This window comes from Pimephales promelas, chromosome 2 (assembly GCF_988280905.1).
Source record: "Pimephales promelas chromosome 2, fPimPro1.hap1.1, whole genome shotgun sequence".
In the NCBI taxonomy this organism is placed as follows: Eukaryota; Metazoa; Chordata; class Actinopteri; order Cypriniformes; family Leuciscidae; genus Pimephales; species Pimephales promelas.
Window position 1 is genome coordinate 47,649,756 of NC_142770.1, and position 18,800 is coordinate 47,668,555.

The 18,800-nt window shown below is 41.2% G+C and overlaps 1 protein-coding gene and 1 pseudogene across 4 annotated transcripts in view; both read right to left on the reverse strand.

Annotated features, from left to right (window-relative positions):
- The window catches only part of LOC148997664 (NACHT, LRR and PYD domains-containing protein 3-like), an 88,300-nt gene that overhangs the window by 48,158 nt on the left and 21,342 nt on the right, over window positions 1–18,800 (reverse strand). The window lies entirely within an intron of this gene.
- LOC148997665 (uncharacterized) lies at window positions 7,967–12,088 on the reverse strand (annotated as a pseudogene).

Below are 18,800 nucleotides of genomic sequence, written 5' to 3' on the forward strand. Positions count from 1 at the left end.
AACATTTTAAGGAGTGTGTGTGTGTGTGTGTTAGGGCTGGGAGAAAAAAAAACGAGATTGACAGAAGTTAGCCACACTTGTTCAACAGAGGATGAAACGAGTGTTATAGCCACACTATGCAATATTTGTACCTTAATATAACAGCTTCAAAGTCATTTTGGTGGTAAACAAAGTCATAGTAGGGACAGATCTCGCGAGAATCACAAAATGCTTTACAACAATGACGTCACACACATCCACCACATATAAAGCCACTTGCGCGCATTTCAGACTTTATACTTACCAACGAAACTTACCAATTCACAAACTTAATGGAATGCATAGCTGATATAAAAAATTGGATGACTAGTAATTTCATCCAACTAAATAATAAAAAAAACAGAGATTCTGATTATTGGACAAAAAACATCCACACGTAATAACCTAGAATACTGTCTAACACTTGATGACTGCTCTGTTAAGTCTTCATCGTCGGTGAGGAACCTGGATTAGTTACTCCAGTTTTCAAGGCAGGATATGAGCCATATCACCCTGTAGCCCAAGACTGGTTGCCAGCTAAGCAGGGCTGAGCCTGGTTAGTACCTGGATGGGAGACGTGTTAGTGAGGCCAGCAGGGGGTGCTCACCCTGTGGCCTGTGTGGGTCCTAACGCCCCAGTATAGTGATTGGGACACTATTCTGTCAAAGAGCACAGTACTTCAAGTGAGTGTTAAACCGAGGCCCTGACTCTCTGTGGTCACAAAAAAATCCCAGTATGTCTTTCGAATGAGTAGGGGTGTAACCTCGGCATCCTGGCCAAATCTGCCCAGTGGCATCTGTCCATCATGGTCTCATAATCATCCCCATATATATATATATATATATATACCAATTGGCTTCATCACACCGTCTCCTCCCCACCAGTAAGCTGGTGTGTGGTGGGCGTTTTGGCGCAATATGGCTGCCGTCGCATCATCCAGGTGGATGCTGCACATTGGTGGTGGTTGAGGAGATTCCCCCTTCTATGTAAAGCACTTTGAGTGCCGAGAAAAGCGCTATTTAAACATAATGAATTATTATTATTAAAATATTCGAAAAAGTAGTAACTGAGCAAATTGTATTTTTTTTAAATGTGCAAAATAATTTATTATGCCCAATGCAATTTGGTTTCCGTAAACAGCATTCCAAGGAAACGGCTGTATGTTATTTATTGAGCAAGCAAGGTCGAAATTAGATAAGGGTGGGGTTGTGGGTGCTGTATTCCTTGATTTACAAAGGGCATTCGATACGTTAAACATAATATTTTAATCTCTAAATTATTAAATATGATTTTTTCTGTTGAAACAATGAAATGGATTGAATCTTATCTTACATCAAGAAAACAGTGTACCCGATTTGAAAAGCATGTATCGTCTTTGAGAGATTGTCTTACAGGGGTACCTCAGGGGTCTGTATTAGGGCCCCTACTTTTTACTTTGTATTTAAATGATTTACCTGACGTTTGTCCGGATGTAAATATTCAAATGTACACAGATGACACTGTGATTGATGTGCATGGTAAAACTAATGAACAAGTAGCACAACAATTAGGTGTCGCAATTTCTAAAATTTAAGACTGGCTCACTCAGTGTTGCTTAACATTAAATGTTAAGAAAACTGCCTGTATGTATTTTAAAATTAAAGGGAATGAGGAGAACCTTCCAGATATATTAGTTGGTGGTCAAAACTTACAAATTGTGCCAGATTTTAAATATCTTGGAGTTATCTTAGAAAGGCATTTAACATTTGAAAAGCATATTACAAAAATTGTCCGTGCAGTGACACCTCAACTCAGAAATTTTAGATTTATACGGGGTCACCTTTAATTGGAAGCAGCAAGAATTTATTTGCATTCTTTTTCTATTTTTTCTCTGCTCCTCCGTGAGAGATGCGAGACCAGTGTGCTTCGCAGGTGCTGCTCATTAGCAATCGCACCACCGGCCTCGCGACTTTCTCTCACGTCCCTCGACCGTCCTGCTCACCACAAACAACATCATCAGCATATGCTGATAGTTTAAATGCATTTGAATAGTTTGAAATATACACTCCATGCAAATCTGTCCTTTACTATTTAATATCATATGCACCAAATATTGGAAAGGACAGAATTAAGCTTTTTGAGATGCTAAAAAATACTGTTGATTCTCTTTCACAAGATTTTTTTTTTTAGTTGGAGATTTTAATTGCACTCTTGATTTTGTTATTGATAGGATTGAAGAAGAACCAGATCCTTCTTCTGCTAAAGTATTGAAAGCAATGATCACTCAAGTTAGGGCTAGTAGATGTGTGTAGGGAAAAATAAAATATGCAAGACAATATAGTTGGATTAGAGAGGCAGTAGGTAGAGTTATTGCGGCACGTCTGGGTAGATTTTATTTACATAATAATCAGTGTAATAGAGTGATGTGTGCATATATCACATCCTGTATTATCTCAGGATGTGGTTTTGTTTATCAGAAACAAAACCACAATTCTTTTATTAGCAATTCTCCATCCATCCATCTTCTTCCGCTCATCCGGGGCCGGGTCGCGGGGGCAGCAGTCTAAGCAGAGATGCCCAGACTTCCCTCTCCCTAGACACTTCCTCCAGCTCTTCTGGGGGGGGACAGAGGCGTTCCCAGGCCAGCCGGGAGACATAGTCTCTCCAGCGTGTCCTAGGTCTTCCCCGGGGCCTCCGCCCAGTGGGACGTGCCCGGAACACCTCCCCAGGGAGGCGTCCAGGAGGCATCCGGAACAGATGCCCGAGCTACCTCAGCTGACCCTTCTCGATGTGGAGAAGCAGCGGCTCTACTCTGAGCTCCTCCCGAGTGACCGAGCTTCTCACCCTATCTCTAAGGGATCGCCCAGCCACCCTGCGGAGAAAGCTCATTTCGGCCGCCTGTATCCGCGATCTTGTCCTTTCGGTCATGACCCAAAGCTCATGATAGGTGAGAGTAGGAACGTAGATTGACCGGTAAATCGAGAGCTTTGCCTTACGGCTCAGCTCCTTCTTCACCACAACAGACCGGTACATCGACCGCATTGCTGCAGAAGCTGCACCGATCCGTCTGTCAATCTCCCGTTCCATCCTTCCCTCACTCGTGAACAAAACCCCAAGATACTTAAACTCCTCCACTTGAGGAAGGATTTCTCCACCAACCTGAAGTGAGAAAGCCACCCTTTTCCGACTGAGGACCATGACCTCGGATTTGGAGGTGCTGATCTTCATCCCAGCCGCTTCACACTCGGCTGCAAACCGTCCCAGTGCATGCTGAAGGTCCTGGTGTGAAGGGGCCAACACGACAACATCATCCGCGAAGAGCAGCGACGAAATCGTGTGGTCCCCAAACCTGACACCCTCCGGCCCCTGGCTGCGCCTAGAAATTCTGTCCATAAAAATTATGAACAGAACCGGCGACAAAGGGCAGCCCTGCCGGAGTCCAACATGCACCGGGAAGAAGCCTGACTTACTACCGACAATGCAAACCAATCTCCTGCTTCGGTCATACAGGGACCGGACTGCCCTTAGCAAAGGATCCCGGACCCCATATTCCCGGAGCACCCTCCACAGGCCGCCTCGGGGGACAGTCGAATGCCTTCTCCAAATCCATAAAACACATGTGGACTGGTTGGGCAAACTCCCATGAACCCTCCAGCACCCTGTAGAGAGTATAGAGCTGGTCCAGTGTTCCACGGCCTGGACGAAAACCACACGGATGAAACCCAGGTTCCACTATCGTGTTCTCCTCTCCAGTACCCTGGCATAGACTTTCCCAGGGAGGCTGAGAAGTGTGATCCCCCTGTAGTTGGAACACACCCTCCGGTCCCCCTTCTTAAAAAGAGGAACCACCACCCCGGTCTGCAATCCCAGAGGCACTGTCCCCGACCGCCACGCGATGCTGCAGAGGCGTGTCAACCAAGGCAGTCCTACAACATCCAGAGACTTGAGGTATTCAGGGCGGATCTCATCCACCCCCGGTGCCTTGCCACCGAGGAGTTTCTTGACTACCTCGGTGACCTCTGCTAGGGTGATGGACTCCTGGTGGGTGAGTCTCCTGAGCCGCTGGACAGTTTGCCAGAATCTCTTCGAGGCCAGTCCTTCTCCATGGCCTCACCGAACTCCTCCCTGGCCCGAGTTTTTGCCTCCACAACCACCCGGGCCGCAGTCCGCTTGGCCTGCCGGTACCTGTCAGCTGCCTCCGGAGTCCCACAAGCCAACCAGGCCCGATAGGACTCCTTCTTCAGCTTGACGGCATCCTTTACTTCTGGTGTCCACCACCGGATTCAGGGATTGCCGCCTCGACAGGCACCGGAGACCTTACGGCCACAGCTCCGAGCAGCCGCTTCGACAATGGAGGCGGAGAACGTGGTCCACTCAGACTCAATATCACCAGCCTCCCTCGGGATCTGGTTGTAGCTCTGCCGGAGGTGAGAGTTGAAGATCTCTCTGACAGGAGATTCGGCCAAACGTTCCCAGCAAACCCTTACAGTACGCTTGGGTCTGCCGAGTCTGTCCAGCCTCCTCCCCTGCCATCGGATACAACTCACCACCAGGTGATGATCAGTTGACAGCTCCGCCCCTCTCTTCACCCGAGTGTCCAAGACATACGGCCGCAGGTCAGACGAAACGACCACAAAGTCGATCATCGACCTACGACCTAGGGTGTCTTGGTGCCACGTGCACTGGTGGACACACTTATGCTTGAACATGGTGTTCGTTATGGACAAACTGTAACTAGCACAGAAGTCCAATAACTGAACACCACTTGGGTTCAGGTCAGGGGGGCCGTTCCTCCTAATCACGCCTCTCCAGGTGTCACTGTCGTTGCCCATGTGAGCATTGAAGTCCCCCAGTAGAACGACGGAGTCCCCAGTCGGAGCACTTTCCAGCACTCCTCCCAGAGACCCCAAGAACGCCGGGTACTCTGCACTGCCGTTTGGCCCGTAGGCACACACGACAGTGAGAGACCTATCCCCGACCTGTAGGCGCAGGGAAACGACCCTCTCGTTCACCGGGGTAAACTCCAACACATGGCGGCTGAGCTGGGGGGCTATAAGCAAACCCACACCAGCCCGTCGCCTCTCACCATGGGCAACTCCAGAGTGGTGAAGAGTCCATCCTCTCTCAAGGAGTGTGGTCCTAGAGCCCAAACCATGCGTAGAGGTGATCCCGACTATCTCTAGTCGGAACCTCTCAACCTCACGCACAATCTTGGGCTCCTTCCCCGCCAGCGAGGTGACGTTCCACATCCCTAAAGCTAGTTTCCGTGTCCAGGGATCGGGTCGCCGAGGCCCCTGCCTTCAACTGCCGCCCAATCCTCTCTGCACCGGCCCCTTACGGCTCCTCCTGCAGGTGGTGAGCCCACTGTAAGGCGGTCCCACGTCGCTCTTTCGGGCTGAGCCCGGCCGGACCCCGTGGGGAGAGGCCCGGCCACCAGGCGCTCGCATATGAGCCCCAACCCCGGGCCTGGCTCCAGGGTGGGGCCCTGGCTGTGCCATACCGGGCGACGTCACGGTCCTTGTATTTATTTCTCTCATAAGGGGTTTTTTGAACCGCTCTTGGTCTGACCCGTCACCTAGGACCTGTTTGCCTTGGGAGACCCTACTAGGGGCATATAGCCCCAGACAACATAGCTCCTGGGGTCCTTTGGGTACTCAAACCCCTCCACCACGTTAAGGTGGCAGTTCAAGGAGGGGTTATTGGCAATTCTTTTATTTTTATTCCAAAACATTTTAAAATGTTAAAATGTTAAAAAAAAACATTTTAAAATGTTTTGGAATTGTTGGGTTGAATAAAAAAAAATGATAATCTGCTTCAGTGGTGGGAAATAGAGAAAACGCAGATCAAGCTTTTCTGTCAACAATTTTTGGAACATCCAGTCAAATTAAATATAAAATGGCAAAATATTTTAATTGATCGAAACGATGTAAATTTACAAGATGATCTTAGACACAGAGACAAGAGCTAAGTAATGTGTTAAATGAAAAGGTAAAAAAAGCTCTTGTAAAATCAGATTTTGTTTCTTTATATGACATGGATGCTCCCACAAAATTCGTTTTTTTTTTTTTTTAATTTGAATAAAAAGTGTATTCATAGTAATTATCCGCATGCATTATGCACACCTGATGGGAATGTTACTTCAGATCCTTTGGAAATGAGGAGACTTGCTGTTGATTTAAATGTGGACTTATGTGGACTATGTGGACACTAAAGTGTGCACAGGAAATTTTGTCACTGATACACTTTTCAACAACTTGCCTGTGCTGGATGAAGAAAATGACATTTCAGGAAGTTAGAAAAGCAGTGAATCAACTTTCATCTGGTCGTGCACCAGGAATCAATGGATTACCAGCAGAATTTTATAAAACTTTTTGGGGAATAATCAGAAAAGACTTTTTAAAGTTGTAAAAGAAAGCTATAAAGCTTAAGTTTTACCAAAAAGTTGTCAACGAGCACTGCTCTCTTTGATCCCAAAGAAGGGAGGTCTTTGTCTGCTAAAAAAAACTGAAGACCAGTAGCTTTTTTATGTTCAAGTGTTTGGAAAAAAGACTTGAAGGTGTTCTCGATGTTTTAGTACAAAATTACCAAACATATTGTATACCAAAAAAAGGTCTGTTTATGATAATTTGTTTTTAAAGAGAGATATCATGGATTATGCTGGAATATATTCCAGCATAATCCATGATATCTCTCTTTAAATCTTGATCTTGATCACTAATCTTGATTTTGGTCATCTTTCTCTTTCTTCAAATTTTCCTTGAGCTTTTGACATCTAAGAGGTCATCATATTATAAGAATATCCTGTAAGTTTCAGAACTGAAAACATCCTTGTTAGTCCAATAAAAGCTTTTACTGACACCAGCCTCAACAAACGACTCGTAAAAGTGGGAAATAATGACGTCAGAGTTGTTAAAACACCACCCCCGCAGAAGAAGATCAACACCTGCTTCAACACAGCTGGTTTAGCTCCGCCCACCGATTCATGCATTACACGCATAGCTAATTAGCCTAACATACATACCTACCTCGAGATGACAAACCGGATCGAGCAGAATATTGTGCAGTGCCTGGTTGTGTAAGAAGACAGACGCTGCATAAGCTTCCTCTGGATTCCCATAGGACTGCCTGGATAAACTTTATTTTTAATGACGTTCCAGCTGATGAGGTAAAACATCGTCGTCTGTTCGTTTAGGTTTTGAAGAAATATACTGCTAAGTATCGACAGCATAACAGTTAAAGCTAATTCCATGTTTCCTAATGATATCTCCCAAGAGTAGCATGTACAGAGTGAATAACAGCGGTCCCAGTACTGAGCCTTGTGGTACGGCATACTGAACTTGTGATCGATAAGACATCTCTTCATTTACTTCTACAAACTGATAACGGTCAGATAAGTATGCCAATGCAATTCCACAGATGCCAACATAGTTTTCTAGTGTATTTAAAAGAATGTTGTGGTAAATTGTGTCAAATGCAGCACTAAGATCGAGTAACACTAATAGAGAGATACAACCACGATCGGATGATAAGAGCAGATAATTTGTGACTCTAACGAGAGCTGTCTCGGTACTATGGTACAGTTTAAATCCTGACTGAAAATCCTCATAGATATAATTTCTTTCAAGAAAGAACCACAGTTGTGAGGATACTGTTTTTTCCAGTATCTTTGACAGAAAAGGCAGATTCGAGATTGGCCTGTAATTGACTAATTCTGTAGGATCAAGTTGCGTTTTTTTAACAAGCGGTTTTATCATAGCTAGCTTAAAGTTTTTTGGTAAGTATCCTAGCGACAAAGACGAATTAATGATACTAAGATGCTCATCTGTATTATATCTATTTTTTAATTGTTGAACTTATTTTTTAAGATTTAAAGATTTTTTTTTTTTCGGGACACAGACACAATCTCTATATGATATCTAGGTGAAAGAGCCTCTACGTGTTGGGATTTATCTGACCTTGGTGACGCGAGGCAGCTGGGAGACGGTCGGTTTAGCCAGTCTGTCTGCTTCCTGACCTGGTGCCAAATTTGTCATGTTTTAGCTCTAAGACTAAAAGCCAAATTACTAAAGAGAAGAGCAGCACCATCCCAGGAGAGATGAATACTATCTCTTTTCAACAGGTCAGGCTTGCCCCAAAAACTTGTTTTTAATTGTCTATGAATTCTATATTATTTTGCGGACACCACTTAGATAACCAGTGATTACAGTGAGGAGAATAAGTATTTGAACACCCTGCTATTTTGCAAGTTTTCCCACTTGAAAATCATGGATGGGGTCTGAAATTGTCATCGTAGGTGCATGTCCACTGTGAGAGACATAATCTAAAAAAAAAAATCCAGAAATCAAAATGTATGATTTTTTAACTATTTACTTGTATGATACAGCTGCAAATAAGTATTTGAACACCTAAGAAAATCAATATTATTATTTGGTACAGTAGACTTTGTTTGCAATTACATAGGTCAAACGTTTCCTGTAGTTTTTCACCAGGTTTGCACACACTGCAGAAGGAATTTTGGCCCACTCCTCCACACAGATCTTCTCTAGATCAGTCAGGTTTCTGGGCTGTCGCTGAGAAACGGAGTTTGAGCTCCCACCAAAGATTCTGTACTGGGTTTAGGTCTGCAGTCTGGTTGGGCCACACCAGAACCTTGATATACTTCTTACAGAGCCACTCCTTGGTTATTTACATGTACATTTAGTCATTTAGCATACGCTTTTATCCAAAGCGACTTACAACTGGACTAAACCAAGCGAGTCATCGTGAAGAGGCAAAAACAACGCAAGTTCTCAAAATACAAAGTTCAGACATTGCACGGGGTAGCAAAAGCCAGAAAAGCAGGGATTTAAAAGAAAAGGATTTTTTATTTATTTTTATAAATATTAAGTGCTCACGGAAGAGAAGAGTTTTCAGTTGTCTTTTGAGAATGTTCTGGAAAGTGATTTTGAGGCTCTCTGTGATGGTACCACGAGCCGTCGCTCATTGACTTATCATAGGCTTCTGGTAGGGATGAAGACTTGTAGTAATGAGTGGAGCTGATCCTGTGACCAATCTGTACGCAAGTGTCAACGCCTTGAACTTGATGCGAGCAGCGAGTGGCAGCCAGTGCAGAGAGATGAACAGAGGAGTGACGTGGAGGCCCTTTGGGCTCGTTGAAGACCAGACGAGCTGCAGCATTCTGGATCATTTGTAGAGGTTTAATAGCGCATGATGAAAGTCCAGCCCGAAGAGCATTGCAGTAATCAAGCCTAGAAATGACTAGGGCCTGGACGAGAAGTTGTGTTGCATGCTCAGTTAGGAAAGGCCTGATCTTCCTGATGTTGTGCATAGCAAACCTGCATGATCTAGCTGTCTTTGAAATGTGGTCTGTGAAGGTCAGCTGATCATCAAAGGTTACTCCAAGATTTCTGACTGACCTTGATGGGGTGATTGGGGAAGAATCTATCTGGATAGTGAAGTCGTGCTGTAGAGACGGATTGGCAGGGAGGACGAGAAGTTCAGTCTTAGCCAGGTTGAGCTGCAGGTGATGTTCCTTCATCCATGCCGAGATATCAGCCAGACAGCTTGAGATTCGTGCAGTTACTGTGGGATCATTTGGTTGAAATGAGAGGTAGAGCTGGGTGTCATCGGCATAGCAATGGTTATCCTGGCTGTGTGCTTCGGGTCATTGTCATGTTGGAAGACCCAGCCTCGACCCATCTTCAATGTTCTAACTGAGGGAAGGAGGTTGTTCCCCAAAATCTCGCAATACATGGCCCCGGTCATCCTCTCCTTAAAACAGTGCAGTCGCCCTGTCCCATGTGCAGAAAAACACCCCCAAAGCATGATGCTACCACCCCCATGCTTCACAGTAGGGATGGTACTCATCATTCTTCTTTCTCCAAACACGGTTAGTGGAATTATGAATAAAAAGTTCTATTTTGGTCTCATCTGACCACATGACTTTCCGATTTTCAAATATGTGCAAGTGTATGGGATTTGTTGTTTAAACATCTTTATAACGATGTCATTAGTTGAGCTGTATGCACAATGAGCAGCGCCATTTTAGTGTGTTTTACAGTTCAGAGAGTCGGATCTGTTAGGATTTACCGCTTCTCACAAAATACATGAAAGTGGCCGATGAACTGGGAGAAGAATAGGGTCAAATGTTACAATGTGTATCTGATATGAATAAAACATGTCGTCTTATTATAATTGAAAGGATTATTATTTTTTCTTCCATAGACATCAGTGTGTATTTTACAAACTCAAAATCATTGTTTTTCTAGTACTTATGTATATAAACATTATGTGGTTGAAAACACTCAATAGTTGTGATATATGACAGCACTGAGTGCGTCCGTCTCTGGCTCAGCACCAGCCAACATGCGAAGTTTGAATTTAGCAGGTGATTACGAGATGCACTGACCATTCTAATCACACCAGTGTGATAGTACGCTCCAGGGACCAGCCAAGACTGATCAGACACGTGTGATCGTACGCGTGAAAGGGTTAAGCAGAGGAACCTTCCGTGCCATGCATGATTTCAAACCATGATGTCTTAGTGTATTACCAACAGTAACCTAGGAAACGGTGGTCCCAGCTCTTTTCGGGTATATTGCCCATCCTCCTGTGTAGTTCTGGGCTGATTTCTCAACTATCTTAGGATCATTGAGACCCCACCAGGTGAGATCTTGCATGGAGTCCCAGTCCGAGGGAGACTGACAGTCATGTTCAGCTTCTTCCATTTTCTAATGATTGCTCCAACAGTGGACCTTTTTTCACCAAGCTTGGAAATTTCCCCGTAGCCCTTTCCAGACTTGTGGAGGTGTACAATTTTGTCTCTAGTGTCTTTGGACAGCTATTTGGTTTTGGCCATGTTAGTAGTTGGATTCTTACTGTTTGTATGGGGAGGACAGGTGTCTTTATGCAGCTAACAACCTCAAACAGGTGCATCTAATTTAAAATAATAAATGGAGTGGAGGTGGACATTTTAAAGGCAGACTAACCAGTCTTTGAGGATCAGAATTCTATTCTTGCAGCTGTATCAAACAAATAAATAGTTAAAAAAATCATAAATTGTGATTTCTGGATTTTTTTCTTTTTAGATTATGTCTCTCACAGTGGACATGCACCTACGATGACAATTTCAGACCCCTCCATGATTTCTAAGTGGTAGAACTTGCAAAATAGCAGGGTGTTCAAATACGTATTTTCCTCACTGTAAGTGAGGACAGTCTACTAACTATCTCATCACTCCTGCAAACAGGAAGGGGGGCAGAGCAAATTACAGTGCCTGCCATCGTACTTGCGAGTTCACACACCTCTTTATTATTCATTTTGATATTAATTTTGGTGATCTCCAACTGGCGGAGTCAAACACCATTTGTGCCGACATGAATAATGATCTCAGAGAATTTACGATTAGCAATAGCCAGCACTTTTAAATTTGCTATGATGTCAGGCACTCTGGCTCCCGGCAAACATGTGACTATGGTGGCTGGTGTCTCTATTTTCACGTTCCGTGTGATCAAATCACCAATTACCAGGGCACAATCAACAGAATTCTCAGTGGGTGTTTCTCTGAGTGGGCCAAATTAATTTTTTATGGGAATTGGAATGCAAGAGTGGTTCTTTGATCCGCGACTAGACTTTATTCAAAAGGCTCTTGTTAAATTCTTCTGGTCAGGGCAAGACTGGCTAAAAGCTGATGTCCTATACCTTCCAATTAATGAGGGAGGACAAGGATTAATTGACATTTGTTCTAGGATTGCTGTTTTCTTTTTTATATTGTCAGTATCACCAGTGGATGGACGTAGCATGTGCTTTGCTGCAAAAAACAAAACAAAACAAAAAAAACAGAAGAATGGGGTTGGATAAGCAATTGTTTGTCAGTGCATTTGATGGACTAGTATTAGAAGGATTGGCTGATTTACCAGAGTGTATTGTAAGCTTGGCAGACTCTATCTTTTTCAAGAGAATGTAAAGGATCCAATCAATCAGTGGGTATGAAGAGCCTTTGTTTTTCAATCCACTGATCTTTGTTGAGTTGCTGAGCTCTGCCACTGTAAGGTCGGCTGTGTTGAAAGCAGGAGTCTCCAAAATATGCCATCTACGCAGGGGACTGAGCTGGATATCTGTAGATAGTCTTTCCAGAAAAACGCAAAAAAAAAAAATTTTTTTTTTTGTGATTGTTGCGGGCTAAAATCCTTGATTATGCGACCCGTTTTCTTAAAAAATGCGATTGAATGTGGGATATTGAATATGTGGGATATATGTGAAATTTTATGCAATGAAATTGCGCAACATGGCATCATGACTTTTGTGTAAACCCACACACCACTTTCAAGTCAAGTGGCGTGTTATCTATACGCATTTATCTATACGAGTCTATATGATACAGAGAGTGAAAGTGATTTTGCTATATTTCACTCCTAGGCTTTTAGGAGTGATGGAGCTTTCACTAACCAAGAAACGTACAGTTTGAAGAAAATTCTTGTAAAACTTACATATACACAACCTGGACAAGTAATGATAATATGTAAATATTTTCCTTCTCTGAATGGTTTCTTTTGGTTGTACTTTTTATGGTCATTTCTCTTCACATTTATGGAAGAATTTTGCATTTCTTCTTTGAATATTAATGGGGCAAACATATAAATGTTTGTTTTGTTTGCTCAAAAAACTCATACTGATGTATTAAATTATTCTGATTACACTGATATACCAGTGGTGGAGTTGCCATTTTATTTTTTTAAGAACTTAATTCCCTGTTCTTATCAGTTAGATTAAATTATAATAGGTAGACTTTTGATAGTTATGGCTTCCTTTAAAGATCGTTCTTTTGTTTTTATTTGTGTGTATGTCCCAAATAATGCATTGGAAAGAATTATCTTTCTATATACACTGAGGGATGTTTTATGTCATTGCAATACTGAGGATATATTATTTTTAGGAGGGGATTTTAATTGCACTGAGCACAATTTAGATAGAAATCATGTTGAACCGCATATGCCTTCACGAAAGCGGCTCATTCAATTATTGAAATCAAATGAGATTGTTGATGTTTTTTTCCCCCCAAATTTTCATGGTAATCAGATGCTATATACATGGACTCATGTTTACGATAACTTAGTTTCTTTAGCAAGGTTGGATAGGTTTTATGGTTCCAAATACCAGCTTATTTTTAACAGAAGATGTTCAATAGTTTAAGTAAGTTTTTCTGATCATAGTCTTATACAGTGTGATGTGACTTTGAGCTCCATTAAGCTAAAAAGTGCTTACTGGCATTTTAATAATAATTTATGATGTGATAACCATTTTAAAGACATTGATGCTCCATTAAGCATCAATGTCATTAAGTTTGCTGTGCATTGTTGATGTTTAGAGAAATTTTCATGGTAATCAGATGCAATATACATGGACTCATGTTTACGATTACTTAGTTTCTTTAGCAAGGTTGGATAGGTTTTATGGTTCCAAATACCAGCTTAGTTTTTTTAGAAGATGTTCAATAGTTCAAGTAAGTTTTTCTGATCATAGTCTTATACAGTGTGATGTGACTTTGAGCTCCATTAAGCTGAAAAGTGTTTACTGGCATTTTATATAATAATTTATTATGTGATAACCATTTTAAAGACATTTTCAAAGAATTTTGGAGTAGTTTTAGAACAACAAAATCTTCTTTTAAGTCCTTACAGCAGTGGTGGACATTGCAAAAGTACAGATTAAACAGTTGTGCCAACAATACACTTGCAATTTCACAAGAGACCTAACCTGTTCAATGAAAATGATAGAGAAATAATTGATAGTATTTCGGGGGAATGCTGACAGTAGTACAGGAAATTTGACTTTATTTTGAAAACTTTGATAAAAAGAAAAATTCCTTAGCTGAACTTCACAGTTACACAAGGAGCTCTGGTCAGATCGCAGTTTCAAAGCGTAGAGTTGATGGAGCCACCTTCAAAATTTTTCTTTAATTTGGAGAGAAAAACAATGGGCAGAGAAGGTTTATTCATGCCTTGCGCTTAGCAGCTGGGGCTTTGTTGTCAGACCCTTTTGATATTCGAAGAAGAGCTATTTGTTTTTACGACGAAACTGTACAAAAGTGAATACACATTTGAACAAACTGATGTCTTTGATGAAGAATGTCTTTCTTAGTAATTTACCTCAGTTATCCTAAAAAGCTAATAGTGGACTTAGAAAGACTTTAACTCTGGAGTTGGAAAGAGCTCTCCAAAGTATGGAGTGTAGCAAAGCGCCTGGAGTTGATGGAATGACAGTTGACTTCTAGAAGTCTTTCTGGTATGAGATGGGTCCGGATCTGCTGGAGGTGCTTGGGGAAAGCTTAGCCAATGGGCGGTTTCCCATAAGTTGCCGTAGGTCAGTTCTCACACTGTTTGCCCAAGAAGGGTGATCTGAATGAGATTAAAAACTGGAGACCTGTGAGTTTGCTGTGCAGTGATTATACATTGCTCTCCTAGGTTCTGAAATAAACAGAAATGTGAGAAGAATACCAGGAGAAGGATAGATACTCATTTTGCACTTATTTTAGTTTACCTTTCATGGCCTAACGTTTCGCCCGGCCTTGTTTTACTTCTTGCCTAATTGTTATGTATTTTTTTAATCGAAACCTTTTCTGCTGGAAACAATACCTCTAGGCGGCAATCTTGTCTTACATTCATAACAGATAACACAAATTGATCTAAATCTGGAATTTTTTTTTTACAATTTCAACACTTTTACCCTTTGTCTCATCCAAAAATGTATTAATCTGCTCAAATGTATACAGATCACTTCCACAAATTGCCACATCAAAGTTCGCACATGACTCATCCTATCTAACCCTCTCTACAGTTGCTTCTGACAAATCATTCATTTCTTCACTTTGCGCCTCATGCGTCTGATTTTCCTGTACTAGACCACCACAAACATCACTCTTACCAACACCACTACAACTTGGAACCTCAACATCAATTACATTTACCAAACATTTGGCCTTGCCTCTGTAGAGTATCTCTCTGGTCAATTTGGGGAATATGCATAGAATAATTAATAATCGATCATTAATAATTATTCATACGGGTCTGAACCAGATAAACTTTACATTTATTAAATCTCCCAAAAAGGGATAATATGTCCCTGCATCTGCATTCATATATGTACCCAGACAATTAACCCCAAATGATTATAATTAATGGCCTATGTAGATATATTTTACAGACAGGTTAAAATTAGCTCAATTGTATATCAATACTTAACACAGATTCTAATTAAATATTAATTATATATCAATTATATCTATCATACATCAACTCTAAGGTTAGTCCCTGTGGAATTAGGGATCTGATCTGATGATCCGTTTGTCCCGCAAGCTAATCATGCGATCTTTATCAATTCTTACACAGAATTCAGAGAGAGAGAAAGAGAGAGAGAGAGAGAGAGAGAGAGAGAGAGAGAGAGAGAGAGAGAGAGAGAATATCTCCGAGAAAATTCATTTGGATCAATTTGGCAAAATTCACCTGGACAGTTTAAACCTTTAAGACAACACGAAAAAACACAATCTTAATGTCCTGAAAGCTTGATAAAGAAATATACATGGCTCTCTTTATGTTGCTGAATGAGGCTGCACGTGTTGAAGAAACTATGAAAGATGCTTTTACTACTAATATGTTGTTGTTACCGAAACATCATGTATACAGTCTTATATCATGTATTTTGAAGATTCAAAATCTCATCATTTAATGTTGTTTTTAGTTTTTTATTGTTTTTATTAATAATCATAATCATTAGTATTATGCATGTGATTTACACTTTTCATATACATTTTTTATACTTTTCATATAATCATTCATAATCATTTATAATCTACATTTTTATGAATCAAACTTTTCTGAATACTGTATGTGGAAGACTTTTAGAGTTTGGGGGACTTTGGGGGGAAGTTGAGTGTATTATGTTTCTTTCTGTGAAGTAGAATATACATTTCAATGATTGATTGAGAGCAGATGTTTCCCTGGAACAGCTATATGTACTGTGTAAGTTCTTTGTTTGGACAGAGAGAGGAAAATACAGAGAGGCAACAAGGAAGATCTTTGCTGGTCCATTGTCACTCTCTCTCCCTTATGTCTTATATCAATTGGTAAAATAAATAACATATATTGGCAGAATGACTGGTGTCTTTTCATTAAATTAAATAACAAGGGGAAACGAAGATTTTAAATCTACAATTTCAATCTTCAAAGTACCAGGTTATAGAGACCAAATTGGCCACACATCCTATTCTGGTTACCCATATTATGTACAGTTTGGAACATTAGGTTATTAAAGTTTGTCTAACACATCTAGAGAAGTCATAATTACACTCAAATGATAATAAAACACATGAGTATTCAGGAATATATCATATTCATTTCAGAATTAGTCAAGATACAGATTTTAATGAAGGAATGTCCTTTATGTGTGTGCGTTTTTTTGAGATTCCTGGCCTGGCTCTGAGATAGCAATCTCTTTTACCCCTTTTCCACCAAGGCAGAGCTGGTGCTGGTTCAGAGCCAGAGCCTAGTTTTCAAACCGGTTCTTTGTTTTTTGACCACCAAAGCACCAGCTCCGAACCAGTAAAAGTGCAGGGGGCGGGATTACCGTGACCAACAAGACGAACAGAAACTTGTGACCGCCATTTTTTTAATAGCAGCTAATAATGCTAATAGCAGCTCGATTGTAATCTCCATTAATGCAAGTTACGGCAAGCTTCACGAACGTGCTGGATTCGCTGTGTTTGGATACCGATGTAGGTTTGCAAAGCCATGAGCATAAATAGTAACGCAATGACCGGCATTGTTGATGGAAGGCTTGTTCGAGATGCATCGGAGCGCCGTGGACTGATCAGAGCTGCCGGAGTGTTTGGAGAGCATATGGTTACAACGACTCCTGCTTTTGGATCGCTCTCGCAGTTCGAGATTCGTAGTGCCGATGCATCTCGAACAAGCCTGGTGTGTTTGTGCGTGCCACGCTAGCGTTGCTGGGCAACATGAGATGTATAGACCATTTCACAAGATGTAAACAACACTGGTCCAGAAGCACTTCCTGTGTCAGTTTTTTAACACTACATAAAAGCTGGGATAAAATACAACCAAAAGAACATTTAAAACTGAATCAAAAAGTTAAACAAACATCTTTAAGATGTTTTCTTTACATGTGAAATAAAGAAAACAGTTACAAACTGAAACAGGAAGTGCTTCTGGACCAGTGTTGTTTACATCTTTTTAAATGGTCTATACAGTGACGTAAGATCTGGCTCTGTGATGGTTCTCTAGCCTGTGGAAAGACAAACCGGTTCTTTGAAAGCTCGTCAGTCGAACAAACTCCGAACCGCCACTATAGCTCTAGCTCTGAACCAGCACCTGGTTATTGTTGGTGGAAAAGGGGTATTTGAGGCCTGACCCCCAGCTGTGTGTGTGGGGGTGGGTGTGTATCCAACGTTCCTTCTTGCCGGAAAGGGGAAAGGCTTTGTGTTAACTAAGTTCGCTCTGAAAGTGTCAACTTAAGCCATTAGGAACAGAGTTTCTGGTGCTCGCTGGAGAGTTACTAACGTGCAAGTCAAAGGTTAAAAGCTTTTCAACTGTGGGTTTGAAGGAGTCCCACCTGACACCGTCCAGATTCTCTACACCTCTCTACATATTTGTATCTGCCATTTCAGATTGTTGCGGTGTACTTTTCATCTCAATCTCCGGCCTATCAGATGTTTCAGTTGGGCCTCCATCTTCAAGATTACGCGCTTTGTGCTGGCAAGTGAAACGTTTAACCACCCAGCCAAATTTAAATGATAAAAAAGCTTTTAAAACATTTTAAGGAACTCTTAATACCAATGTGATTAATGTCAAATAAAGGTTGCATTAAAGTACTTAATGAAATTTTCAGATTTTACGTGACTAATCTAAAGTGAGACCTATGCTTAATATGTTGTTAAAACAGCATTATTAACTCTCTGCATAAAATCGAATTAAACAATAATACTTTGTTAATTACAGTGACAATGAAGAACTCACTGTTTGTGTATAGTCTCTTAATATATTAACTAGAGCTGATATACTATTATATACAATAAACAAATATTTTGCAAATGATTTATAAGTGCTTTGTTACTGTAAACTTAATAAACTGGTCACATTGTGTAATTGTTCCTTTTGTAGGTGATGGAGTGATTCTTCTTTCTCAAAAAATAACACAAAATAAACAAAGTAAAGATGAATTTGACTGATAGCATTATTGTTAATTTTTAAGATTTCTATAGTTATGGTGATATACAGTATTGTAATCGTGTGTAATTTCGGCCATGAAAATCATGTAGTGATAAATCTGATATAGTGTCAGTCCTGGTTCAGATGAAACACACACCACTTCCCTCTTTTCAGCTGAACACACACATATATAATGATAATAATATATAATGTGTGCACACACATTTTGAGGCAATGCTCACACTTTTGCAAGGGTCTGTTTGCACGAACATTACAAGGCAAGTGGATTATCACCAAACATTTGTGCTTTAAAAACTATTTACTGTAACTGTTGTCTGGTTTGTAGTCCGTCAGGTTTATTTAAAGGGGTGGTAAAATGCCATTTTAACAAGATGCAAATGATGCAAATGATCATGCAAATGCAAATGATCTGCTGCAGAGGGCAGGGTTTCAAGAGCTCGTATGTGTTAGCAGCTGCGATTTCCTCACGCAGACACACTAAAAAGACAGAAACTGTTCTCGCTTTAATGTTAAAATGGAACCAGTCAAAGATGGAGAGACTCAAGAAGTGAAAACGTAGAATAC